This window comes from Mustela lutreola, chromosome 11 (assembly GCF_030435805.1).
Source record: "Mustela lutreola isolate mMusLut2 chromosome 11, mMusLut2.pri, whole genome shotgun sequence".
NCBI classification, from domain to species: domain Eukaryota; kingdom Metazoa; phylum Chordata; class Mammalia; order Carnivora; family Mustelidae; genus Mustela; species Mustela lutreola.
In genome coordinates this window covers 97067677-97081751 of record NC_081300.1, presented here as the reverse complement: position 1 = coordinate 97081751, position 14075 = coordinate 97067677, and the positions used below count along the sequence as shown (strand labels likewise).

The following is a 14075-nucleotide window of genomic DNA, read 5'->3' as shown; positions in this document are numbered from 1 at the left end:
TCGGTAAATACTGTCTTTTTTCTTTCCTCCATCTGCCTGCCTGCTAAACACAGGGAGTGTGCGCGGCTAACTGCTGGCGGCTTCAGGAACTCACACTGCACAGAGTCACGTAATCACCTCCCAGCCGCCACTCCCTTTCCAACTGTACTGTCGCTTCCTGCTAGAGCTACCTCGCCCTCCTAAGTAGCACTGAGGGTCATTAAATCTGGGTGCTCCACCCTCCCCCTGTGAAAGCCCACTCCTCAGGACTCCCCAACACTATTCAGCAGTCAAGGTACAAGGACCAGACCTGAGCTTGCCCCAGACTTTCTCTCCTAGTGCCCTGTGGAGTAAAGAACGGAGCTTCCACGTGACCCAGGGATGGTGCCCAGGACAGATGTTCAAGCAATTCCTACTACCATGACCCTCTGGGCTACCAGGCTCTTCGTCTGGCCTTCAATACTATAATCCCTTCTTACCTTAATTTAGCCAGAGCCCTTCTCTGCTGGTAACAATTAACCCTAACTGACAAAGAGCTCTAAATAGCCACCACCAATCTGCACCCACCTCAGTTCTCCCTCTCCAAAGCTTCAGGAGACTGGGATCAACATTTGCATCCTAAAGTAACTGCCTGTGGAAAAGGAAACTTGGCTCTGGAAACTTGATTTCAAAAAGGGATCCATAGACCAGCATTATCAGCCTGGGAACTGGTCAGAAATGCAGAATCTCAGGTCCCAACCCAGACTTATTACTCAAAAACTGCACTTTAGCAGGATCCCCAGGGGACTCTAACCTGAGACTCGAGCACACAGTGAAGCTTATGAAGCAGTGACCCAGAGGATCAATGTAGTTCTTTGCAAGTGCTTGGACAATATCTCATACTCAATGTGAAAATGTTGTTTGTAAACTGTAAGAAAATAAAAAGACCCTACTTGACTTCTAACTCTCCCCAAGAGGACAGGGCCTGACAGTATTATGTGGTGGTTAAATACACAGTGGGCCCGCAGATCACTGCCCAAATCGTATTCCTATCACCATCAGTGTGGTCCCAGACCCTTTCCCAAACTACCAGAGCACCAGCTTCCTGTCTGTGAAACAGGTCTGCAGACCTACCTACTTAGATCACTGGATCTGCAAACAGTCCATTGTCTTCGCCGCCTTCAGCATAACAGATTCGTCTCCCTAGTTATGCTCCCTGTTCAAACAGTTCCTAACTACATGAGCTCAGCACCCCCTGACCTAGGGTCATGCTTCTCACAATCTGTAGTAACCATCTCTGTTGATTAATGTCCGTCTAGACATGGGCTCCATGAAGGCAGAACTGAATCCATTTTGCTCACCACCAGGTCACGAGCATATAGCGCTATGCTCATCTCACAGGACACAGCCAAGTGTTGTTGAAGAATAAGTAATCCAGGTGAGTGTCCTGGTCAATGGCTTCAGGTTTTATTTAAACCCTGAGATGGGGAAAATGCTATGAAGATAAATATTGGCTACAGAATGACAAATTCTTTTCCCTAAAGATTCCTCTTTTACCCAATTTCCTAGCTCAGAATACGCTGGGTGTGCTGCGGTAGCCACCTCTTTCCTTCTTCCTTTTTCTCTATCCCTGCCCTCTCCTTCCTCCCACCCAGAAATTTTTAAAGCATGCTCTAAATTGTTTAGGTCACCCTTCACATCTTACTCACACCAGGTCTGAGGCTCTTCATACAACATGCTAAGAGCCTAACACCTGGCCCAGTTCATCTGAATACTGCACTCCAGCAGGGCACGAGGGCAAACACTTTCGGGCATCAGGCAGGTAGTAAAAATGTGGGCAGCTGTCCACTTTGAGACATCAGGGCCTACTGGCCCATCCTGGCTTCTCTCCCTTAAAGGCATTCAAATCCTTACAAACAAGAAGACATCAACAGGCTGAAATCAGGCCAAAAGCCATGAGTCCCCTGCAAAAACAAAAAGCAAAAACACTAACTTGTGAGCATGGGATATGGAACAATCTGCCCAGCCTCTTAGAAAAAGTCATCTCAGTCCTTTCCAGTTATTATCCTAGACCAACAGTTCTTAAAATTTTGTCTGAAGGCTCATAAGGGTTCCAAAACCCTTACAAAACAACATCAAAATGATTTTCAGAATAATACAAAGACACGGGTTTTTTTCACTGGCTTTAGATCTGCGCTAAGGATGTGAAAGCATGTGTTGGTAACACTACAGACTCCTTGGCTCCTCACGTGAAACCCTAAGACAAGAGAGATCAAACACTGCTCGCGGTCTTCAGCCTTCATCTCTGTAAACTCAGATTAAGAAAAAAATAAAAGCTTCACTTAAAAATACCCTTGAAAAAGCAATAAAAATAATAAAAATATTAACTTTATTAAATCTAGACCCATTTATTATGCTTATATTAAATACATATACACATATTTTTTAAACTTCTATTTACCATGTCATGTTTAAAATGGAGAAGACAGCAGGTTGCCTAGCAAAGTACAATGGCTGCCTAAGGAAAAGGGAAGAGTACTTACATAACTGAGGTGCAACCTCAACTAGCCTTTTTTCTTGACAAAACGTCATTTTCTACTTGAAAGAATGACTGACAAACTGGTTATGCAGACTGAGATGTTGGGCCCACATTTTGGGTATAGGAAACCACTGACGGTACGTTGCCAGCAGTCAAATCCAAACTTTCAAGTGAAAAATGGGATTTTAGGACCTGTGTGTCTGCCACCATGAACTCTATAGCTTTCCAATATTTGAAGACTTTTCCATCAAGACTAACAGTGATCCTAAAAAATGTGATTTTTTTTAATATTACATATAATGAAATGTGTGAACATTTGCAAGATCCATGTAACTCAGTGAATCAGTATTTTCCAAATGACCAATGTGTTAGTTAATAAAATCATCACAGGTAAAACATCTGTTCGAAGTCCAAGAGAGACCAATAGGTTTTACTCTATTAGAGTACAAAAAGTTCACTGATAACGGTTTCCGATGATGTTGCAACTAATCTTTACAAACCGACCACTTGTCGAGTTTTAGTGTTGTACACAAATGAACTACAATTATCTGAAAAAGCTACCAAAATCCCATTTCCAACCATGTTATCTGTGCGAGGCCAGATGTCTTCAAGCTACTTCAACCAAAACAACAAACTCAAAGAGTCTCTGAATACAGAAGGAGATGCCTTCAACTTAAGCCTCATTATGAAGAACACTTGTGAAAATGTAAACATTGCCACTCCTCCCACTACATGTTTTTAGGGGGTTTCTTTTTTAAGACAATAGCTGTTTTTCATAAAAATGTCATCTGTGTTAACCCATAATGTCTTTATCCTTTTTAAATAAATTAGTTGAATATTTTTGAAAAATTTTGGTTTTCATTTCTATTTATGGCAAATGTCAATGCCTCTAAACCACACGAACAAAAAGCTCTTTGGGGTCCTTAGTAACACATTTTTAAGTGTAAAAGGATTCAGAGACCAAAAGGGAGTTGAGATTCCACATTAAACATTTTTATTTTAAAGCCTGAAAGTACATGAACAAATGGTAAGGGGAACACTTGTGTTAGTAATTTCCATCATCAGCCATTGTTATTACTGAAGTAAGAAAAACGCCCCCCATGCTCCTCCACAATAATTCCAAAGTCAAGTTTTACACGAGAACTAAAAGATGAACACCACAGGAAATAACTCTCTACACAGAGAGGCGTTTTATGAAGGATTCAGAAATTAACCCATTAGGAAGCAATCCACTCGTGTGTTCCTGTAAGACCTTGATTTCCAGGTCCAAGGCCGCAAAATTCTATCATGTTATTCCCCCTGGACATAATGGATGCCCCCGTTCGTGGAGAGAGAGCATGGCACATATTCCCAGCTTGGTTAGGAACTCCTCCTCCTCACAATTATCAGGAAGTGCCAGAAATCAACTCCATCAGATATTAACTTGGCAGTGGTACAACTCCAAGGGAAGGGATAGCTCTGCTTAGCCTTTTTCTACAGGCTTTGGCACAAAAAATGTAAGCGGAAAGGCCATTTAGGTCCCTGGTGCCTGCATGCTGCCAAGTAACAGGACTAAGAGATTGTTTGTTCTGTTCAAGGCCAGAGATCTGGGCACACGACAGAAGCAGTACCTACCTCCTCGCTAATCTCTACTATACCTTCCGAAAATGCCGGTCTACAGTACACGTAACAGGCTAGAGGAAGACTTAGATGCTCAGGCCACACAGAGACCCCATCGACTTCCTTTACCTAGCTGTCTGTCTTAGCATGACTCAGTTCCATCAGTCACTTAGAACTCATTGGTTGGACTGTGGAACGCCAAACCCATTCTATTCAGCTTTACCATCACCATCCGTCCTGGAATAGAACATGCCAGTGGCCTGGAAGACACCGGTTCTGGCTGCCCAGGGCAGGCTCACGGTCCCAACAGGCCCTTCGTACTTATACTTCATACTTACTCTAGGACCCCACGGTTCCAGATACTAGAGTTCTTTCTCCTCATTACAGTCCCTCTGCTTGGACCCTGGGCCACCTGAGCGGTAAGAGGTCACAAAGCCCCACTCTGTGAGGTGCTAGCCCTCTCATCGGGAGGCTTCAGAAAGCCTCTGAAGACCAGACCGCGTTTCCCTGAGCACTCCAGAGCGGTCACTGAGGCCTCTGGCTGGCGTACTCCTCGCACTTCTTCACCTGCCCTAGCTGACAACACCCCAGAAGGCCCAACTGCCAGGCCACTTTTCTGAGACGTGCTTCTCACTCCAAGACGTGAACACAGGTTTCCTCACTTCCTGGGGTAACTTCAGCAACCAGAAGCTGGAGGGCGTCTGTGCTCGCTTCGGCAGCACATATACTAAAAAAAAGTAGAAGCTGGAGGGCGTCAAAGCTGAGAGAGTTTCACCTACAGCGGTCCAGGCGGTCACCCGTAACTGCCGGGTCTAAATCTCCTGTGGCCAAAGCCTTCCACATCAGAACGCGAGCCTCAGGGCATGTTCCAGGCTTCTATTCGCCCAAAGGCCTGTCCAGACACTCAGTATGGCATCCAGTCACTGGAGCACCAGGCACCTTTGAAAGTTGGAGTGACCTCAAAGCAGGGCCCTCCTGTAGTCCATCAGTCTTTGGCCACTGGCGGCCACCCATGTAGTATCCTAGTAACATGCCTGACCAGTGTTCAAGGGCCCCTCTACCTGGCGCTCAAGTAGCAGCTAGCATCTCCTGCATACACTACTGATAACCACTGACCTCTATGACTTATGGGATAATTCCCCACAAAAACAGTGGTAGCGTTTATGTCACTTCTGACGCCCTTCTGTTTCCTTGCCACCAGCTGACTAGAAGAGACTCCAATCCAATGTGACTCCTGAACACGAAGAGAATCCCGGACAATGGCCACTTCGGCCACTTACCCACTATCTCTTGAGGAGGCCACCTTGTCCCTACCCTTGGCCACTTTGCTACTTGGGGCCCCAAGTACATCAGCTCCTCCCTTCCTCTGCCCCCCTTCTGTCCTCACCCCTCATTTCTGCCCACACTTGACAAGCCCCACATGTCAAAAGTCTGAGGTTCCCTGACCTCTCCTTCATGAAATTCAAAGGCTAATGATGTGGGCTCTCTGTTTTAATGAGATACAGGGAAGACAATGTTTTCACTTTGTCCCCCAGACAACTGCTTTTCTTATGACTTGGCCTAATGACTCCTAATGGAGAAAAGGAAAAGACAAAAGAAGCCATGTGTGATTTTTCTCTAACTGGAAAGTACCACAAAGACTATAAAATTAGGTCCAGGGACGGGCAACAGTGTGTGTGGACGGAATGATGCCAGGTTTTTTTTTCTGAGAAGGGTAATTACATGTGTCAATAAGGCGATAAAGGAAGACACAGGTAGCATTCCCAGCTTTCTTTCACCCAAGTCCTCCCACAAAAATGGCCTATGGAATGACACAGCTGGGTGGAGGCCCTAGCTCTAGCCCTTGCTAGGCGATCATGTCTGATCTCAGACTGATCTGTAAAAATATGGATAATGATGTCTATTAACGCTTTGCTGTGATAATTAAAGAAGATGATAAATGTGAAAGTACCTATCAGAGTGCCCACAGCATAGCTGAGGCTAAATAAATACGAGTTTCCTTATCTCCCTCATTTTCATTAGCACATGACACATCCGTCCCTGCCAAGATCACCACCTCACAGGCAAGGGCTTCCTGAGGCTAGAGGGCCACCTCCCTGTAATTAGGGCTCCTCCTCTGTTCACAGTGGAGTGCTGCTTTCTTACCTCCGTGCCTGTCTCCTGTACCTGCTGGTTTCTGCCCCGCAGCTTTTTTCTTGAACCTCGACTCATAGGACTATTTTAAAATGCATCTGACTTCAGTGACAGTGTGGACATACTACTTTTGACTTACAAGTGACTTCAGTGACAGTCCACAGTGTGGACATACTGCTTTCTTCCTGCTCTTCAACTCTGCACACAGAAACCCTGGAGCAATGGGACAGAGGGTGACCCGCTCCAGTGATGGCCTCTATGGGAATACCACATAGAAGGCACATTTATCTTATCCATCTAGCCAATGTGTAACACATACATTAGGAATCATAATGGTTTGGTGGGTAGAACACTGGACTTGCAGGCAAGTCTGAAGCTCATATTCTTGATGTGACACTAAATGGCATTTTGTCACAGGTCATCTGGCCTCATCAGCCTCAGTTTACTCACCGGTGAAGTGTTAAGCCATGCAGATGCTCCCTCTCACTGTCAACTCCCGGGGGTTACATGCCACCCTCAGGAAGGAGGAGCACTGATGGGGGCATCAAAAGAAAGTGCTATCGGGGCGCCTGGGTGGCTCAGTTGGTTGGGCGACTGCCTTCGGCTCAGGTCATGATCCCGGAGTCCTGGGATCGAGTCCCACATCAGACTCCCCGCTCAGCAGGGAGTCTGCTTCTCCCACTGACCTCTCTCCTCTCATGCTCACTTGCACTCTCTCTCTCAAATAAATAAATAAAATCATTAAAAAAAAAAAAAGAAAGAAAGAAAGAAAGTGCTATCTTTCCTGGACACAACGAGGACACCTACAGAGAGTCAAAGCACTCTAAGCCCTACGGAATGTAAGCAAATGGTCTCCTGCCTGATTCATCTGCCTCTCCCTGCCCCTCTCCCTTTGGCTGTTTCTGTTGGATCTGGCTTCCTCAAGGGAGCAGTCTTTCACAGCTGAGCCCAGAGACAACTTCGGCTCTGAGTACAAGCAGAGCTGCCCAGGGGCAGGAAGCAAGCACAGAAAGCTCAAGTCAGACAAGCCCAAATTCTTGGTGACAATGACTCTCTTTATGAAACTTGCTTTCTCCCTGTACTATTGGGTAGTACAGTAGTAAGACCCAAAGGGACAAAATCCATGTCCAGGCCCTGGAGAGAAAGAAAGAGAGACTGGAAAGCTCAAGATACCCTCAGGTAAAGGCAAGGAAATGCCCGGGGGCCACACAGGGCTCAGCCTGGGCAACTAAAGGAAGGACAAAGACACACCGGACCCAGGAGGTCGCAACAGAAACAAAATGTGGGTTTCAGCAAGATCGCCTCAGTGACACCTGGAATGGAAGTGTCACTGTAGTGTGCCAATCAAAAAGTTAGGGATTTGGAATTCTGGCTATTTTCTTAAACATATATTTTTTTAATTGTGGTAAAAAAATGCATAACGAAAGGTACTGCCTTAACCATTTTCAAGTGAACAATTCAGTAGTGTTAAGAATATTCATATTATCGTGAAACTGGTCTCAGGAACTTCATCTTACAAACTGGAACTCTGTCCTCCCAAACAATAATCTCCCCCTGCCAAGCCCTAGAAACTACTAGAGTCTACTTTCATTCTCCATGAACTGGACTATTTTAGAAATCTCGGATTTCTAGCCATTTTCATATCTGACTCACAACTCATAAATTGTATCATTTGGCAAGCCAAAGTAACCTATACAGGGAAGACATATTTATAAAGAAGGCTCACTGAGGAAGCATAAAGTCAAGAGCAGCTGACATCTTGTAGTGAAAGAATCATACAAAGATAACAATAATCCTAAAATAGGATAAGATCTGGCAATTAGAAATCAGGATTCGCATGCACTGAAATTTCTCAATACCCCAAGCTCAAATAGGGACAGGGAATGGTTACAACAAACAATGTAGAACATCATGGTGTTCAGGCTTTTACTTGGTAGGACTGGCACTGATGGGTGATCAGTATTACTTCTAGAAACATATGCTAGTAAAGACTAATACTAAATTTAGCCAGTGGTCTCAGCAAACAGACTTCTATGTTCTCCAGGCAGAAATATGCACAGGACTGAACTAGAAATGCAAAACGCATAAACAATTCATTAGCTAGGCCTGTGACTCCAGTTCCTGATGCAGCATTTCATAGGCTAGGCTAGAGCCCATGGAAGACTCCTTTTCCCTTTATCAGTGGTAACCTTGAGCTTCAGGTCACAGTAAGTACTATCATGAATAGAAGAAACGGATAAGATACTAGACCTGTACCTTAAGTCTTACCACCCATAATAAAGAAGACTGGCGGAGGGTACCCCAGTCCAGCATAGGACAGAACTAAGCCAGAAAGAGATACAAAGACCATCTGTGACTCTATTAGGCTTCCACATAGGGCAGTCGCCTGCAAGTCCATCAAACACAGAGGGGGAAAGAGAGAAGAGGGCGAGCTAGGTGGGCCCTTCCATGTAGGAGTTGCCCCAGTCTTACACTCTGGCCATGTACAACCAACAAGGAGAAAAATACCACCCATCCCTGTGAGCTTAACATTTTAACTAGGCACAGTGACTAGGCCAACTGGAATAGAGGTCACTGAAGGGCCCTTACCTGACCAAATCAATTCTCCTTATGTGGCAGGGAAGTAAGGTCAGGGTTAGAAGAAACCCAGAAGCTGAGAAGTTAGCCTTTATCGATAGGGGCTCTCCTTTCTTTTGCTTCCCAGCTGTGCATGGGAGTGATGTAAAAGCTTATGATGTGTATGAACCACAGAGACCCAGACTGCATGTTCCACTGGAATATTCTAGATTTCAGCAATGACCAAATAAAGATAAACAAATACCTATCCTTGTCTCCTTGAGTTGAAGAGGACGAAAAACCATTAAAAAATTATCACAAATTTGGGGCGCCTGGGTGGCTCAGTGGGTTAAAGCCTTTGCCTTTGGCTCAGGCGTCCTCAGGATCCCAGAGTCCTGGGATCAAGCCCCGCATCGGGCTCTCTACTCACTGGGGAGCCTGCTTTTCCTCCTCTCTCTCTCTCTCTGCCTGCCTCTCTGCCTACTTGTGATCTCTCTCTGTCAAATAAATAAATAAAATCTTTTTAAAAAAATTATCACAAATTCAAAGGCTCAAAAGGACACAAAGGAAAAAAACGCTTGGCTGAAAACAATGGCATTCAGAATCAAATTCGCACAATGACTTAAAACCGTAAGTCAAGGGTGAGAGGATTTTCAGAAAATCGTATTTAAGGAGAAGCCTATTGCTGTTCAGGCTTTGGGAAAAACACCAGAAACTTAAAGAATAACAAACTCCACTTAAAAACAAGTGCTGCTATCTCAGTGAAGGAAGGAACAGTGGGGAGAGAAAAACAAGATGGCTTCAGGTTTCTGGTCTAGAGGCCTCCAAGACAGCAAAGGAAAACAGCATGGCAGAGAGAGACTATAATAATCACAGTTCATGTGAAAAGAAGCAAGCCAGACCTCAGAGGAAAAAAGAACTCAAATGGGACAAAGGTGTTTCTGCTGTGTTTAGAGATAAGGAAAGCGCCCAAGGTCTCGGAAATTCAACGCCAGATACAGGCAAGAGTTTGGGGACAACTAGGAGCTTGAGGAGCTTCCTCCTTGTTGAGCCCAAAGGGCACATGCTTAGAAGAAACTCCAGAGAGAGCTCTGGTTTAGAGAAACTTGAGGGGGATTTCCATCTGGGAAAAAGTAGTGAAACAAGGAGAAAACTTAGCATAGTGACAAGAGTCAAAACCCCCAAGACATTCCAGAAAAAGAGACAGAGGAGGGGCCACAGTGGATCCTCAAGGAAACCGAAGAAAAAAGTTCTATATTATTAAAAATTCAGGATCATAAAGTTTTTTGAATAACTGGCTCAGAATACAAGTATCCTCACTTATATATGAGATTCATATAAATGTATGGGATTCGAGGTATATATGGTCAAAGAGAAAATGGGAAAACCTGAGAAACCCTTGAAAGAAGAATCCAAGTTATTAGTTCACTCCAAGCTATTACAGTTAGCCTCTGATAGGAATTTATCCAAACTGAATTTTAGGTCCATAGATATTGGATCCTGGATGTAAGTGACTTGGAAAGGCTGGAATCTGAGTGGGTCTACGATCAGTACTGGTTTTTCACCACTTGTCAGTAAGCCGAACACTGAAGGAGCACAGACTGGAGCCAGGCTGAGCAGGCTGGTACCCTGGCTTTACCACACATTAGCTCTGAGCCCTTCACCTAAGAGGTTAAGAATGCAATTAGCAGAGATAGTGAAGGCTGCTGACCTTGCAAGGTAATCTTCTGAGGTAGTTTAAGCATTAAATAAGTTAATGCATGACAAGGACAGAAATGAGTGCACGGAAATTTGTAAAGGCCCAATAAGGATCAGTTATCATTATCATGGCTTTACTTGTTCCACCTACTACCTCCCTCTCTGTTAGACTCCGTAACTGCTGAGTAGTCTGGCTATAGATTTCAACACCTATTAATTTGCAATTTGTATTTTTTACTAACATATAATGTATTATTTGTTTCAGGGGTACAGGTCTGTGATTCATTAGCCTTACACAATTCATAGTGCCTATTTTTAAGTTTGAGGAACACCACTTTTCCTCGGGAAGTCTGATGACCTATTAAAGGCACTGATCAAACTGCTGCCATGTTGACATTCAGACCTAACATTTAGTTGTTTTAAATTTCATGCATCTGGGGATGCTGCTAAATTACTGTATGCCTATATAGCTTCCTGGATCCTTGGGGGAAAGGAAGTATATGCATGACATGAGGTTAGAATTACCCAACTTTTCTAACAGCTGTCTGAAGTAGCTGTATTATTTTCAGCAGAAATCACTAACATGAGAAATAGAATCCTGCAGATCGTCCTGAGTGACCCTGCAATGTCAGAGTCTGAATAAAAGAGGAGGAAAATGGAAAAGTGAAAATGCTTCCAATATATTTAGTGATTTTAGTTTTTCTATGGAAACAAAGGGTTGACTTAGAATGAAGGCTATTAACAGGGCTTTGAAGGGTAGGAATACATTTGGAAGAATTTCAAATGGTTTTGATATTAGGCCAGGTTTTTTCTTCCTTACTGAACTACCCATGCCAATCATGGTGTCTATGAGCCTGCAAACCCTGCCAACAGGAATGGTCTCGGCTTTCAGGGAAGGCCCAGGCTGCAGTGGACCCCACGACCACTCCTCTTCACCTCTCCATTGCCTCTTAGACCAAGTTCAGACACCTGACCCAAGAGCTTAACAGTGGCTTATAACAATAAAAGCAACAACCCCGTCAGATTCCCAACCTCTTTCTCAGGAAGCTAAATTCTGAGAATGAGGTGATTAGCCATAAGGTACAGCTGAAAGGTCACGAAGTACACAGGAACCAGAGAGGTCACGAGGAAACAATCTCTCTAAGTCAGAGAAAAGACTGAGGGAGAAGGGAAAAGTAAGCCAGATGCAGCAAGAGGGAAAAGACAAAGCAAAGAGAGCCACCTTGAGAGGTCCCACTGTCCATGGGAAAGACCATGGCTTGTCCCCGAGCCGCCAGAGCTCCTGAGGTTTTCAGTCCAGGTGCGTCCTTGCACCATGTTTTACAAAATGGTCTGAATGGATCTCTGTTCCTTGCAACAAAAAACAGCTAACTTGAAACAGGTACTTCAGCTCCCCTGAGGATGGATCTTCCCCAGAGGGCAGTTGGGTGCCTCCAACAAACAAGATTCCTGGCCAGTCCACCCTGCCAGACGTGCCTAGACATTCCAGCAGAACAGGGGTGTCTCATCCCTTAGGTGCCCTCAGCAGCGGACAGTCCCTAGGGCTTATGAGCATCTCAAGGGCCTATGGAAATGCTGAGACCTGAAAAAAGTATTTATTGGATCCAAAATATGCGAAGAAAATTATAACATCAAAGTTAATAAATGTTTAAAGTCCTCTACTGGTCAAATGAAGCTTAACTCACAGTTCTGTAAAAGCTAATTTTGTGTGGGACCTGGGTGCAATTTTAATGTCTGCTACATGACATGGTAAAGGCTGCCAGAGAGAAGAGTGTGGAGGCCTTCCATGGTCTACAAACCAGTCCCACAGCAGTGGACATGTCTGGGCTTAAGTTGGGACCTACTCACCCGACCCCTTGTATATGCCTATGACTAAATATTATGCCCTACCACTCGAAACTCAGTACTCTGAACTTAGAAATCACCCTCCCTCCCGAATTTAAACATACTCTAATGCTTCTGATATCAGGAATCTATTTTCTTTCCTTAAAATTTTATAAAACTGAAGATAAGCCTCCTGTTAGTTTTTCCAAAAATGGAAAAATGTTATTCGTGATTGCAAATGGTCCTGCACATTTAAAGGATTCAACTTCTGACACTTTTCAGAATAATCAGTCAAAAGTTGGTCACATGTATTGCCTCTCCTTATACAAGAGCCCCCCTGAATGTCGCGAACAGACCTACACACTCTCTCCCACTTAGATTCTCAATCTGTTCTCAAAACTATTTTCTAATAGGTGGCAGCATATAAGTTATACAAAATTTAAATCTTATACCTGTAAAAGCGAAAACCAAGTATGACTGTTTTTCTAGAGTAACTGTAACTGTTAACTGGCTGTACCCACAAAAGTCCCCATCTTCTCTCCGGAGTGCCTCTGGCCTGCCGCGCTAGGCCCAGGTCACTCTTCTCACTTCCACTGCTCAGACTAACCCACAATCATCTACACATTCTGTTTCCACTCCTGGGCACACTCCTTTCCCTTTCTGCCCCACCCCACCTAAGGCTACACTACTTCTACATACAAAACTGCTCTCAAAATGGTGATCTCCTTGTTAGACCACTGGGCCACTCCTCACAATTCAGACTCCTGGTTCATCCAAGTCTCTTTGGTCCCCGATCCTGGCACTCATTCACCTCCCCTCAGGCCTTACTGAGGGCAAGGACTGTTTCTTTCAGTCTGATGGGCTAAACACAAGTATCCTAGAAAGGTGTGCCCTGAATCAACCACCTGCTGGGCTCACTGAAGACCATTTCCATGATAATTCCACATTCTCTTGGACCAGTCCTGTCTTCTAGGGCCTGTATTTCCCACTGCCTAAGGAATATTTCCCTATCACCCCACAAAGAATTAAAAATGATTTGCCACCTTCCAAGTCCATATGAAAGGCAACGTCCTCCCTCAACAACTATCTCAGGCTAGTAACTTTAAAGCCAGCTCTCTCTATTCCCAATCCCTACACATCTTTCAACTTTGTCTTCCCTCTGCTTGATTTTCCTCCATTACTTAAATGCAATGCAAAGTCTCTTCTATCTTAAAGAAAACCAGTATTAATCCCACACCTTCTTTAGCTGTCACATACTCTTTCTCTCCCATTTCCCTACGGAAACATCTTAAAGACTTATTTTCCTGATTTCTACAACTTCACTTCCCATTCATTCCTCAACCCACCGCCACACCACTCAAGCTCCTCTTGGCCAAACTCAAGGGCATCTGTAAATCTTTACCTCACTGAACACCACCAACCACACTCATTTGGCTCCCTTCTGCCTCTGCCACATAACCCTTACACTCAGTCAGCCTGGAGAGGTCCTGCTCCTCCATAAATACTGGTATTCTCATGGGCTCCATCTCAGCTCTCCTGTGCTCCCGATTTATATTCACCCCAGTTTAACCATCTAGACCACTGGTACTCCACTGGGGCCGTTCAAGAAAACCATTTTTAGGAGTATGGGTTTAAACCATTCATAATGCCTCCAGAGGGCACTCAAACACTTGCTCAGAAACGTTCATGGATATTTGCACAAAGGTATTAGAACCCAAAGTGAATCTCACAGTGGATAATGACTACCTCTAACGAGATGCCAAACATC

At 44.4% G+C, this 14075-nt stretch overlaps 1 protein-coding gene across 9 annotated transcripts in view; it reads right to left on the bottom strand.

The window, feature by feature from the left end:
- ZNF664 (zinc finger protein 664) overlaps window positions 1-14075 on the bottom strand; it is a 44006-nt gene that overhangs the window by 18972 nt on the left and 10959 nt on the right. The window lies entirely within an intron of this gene.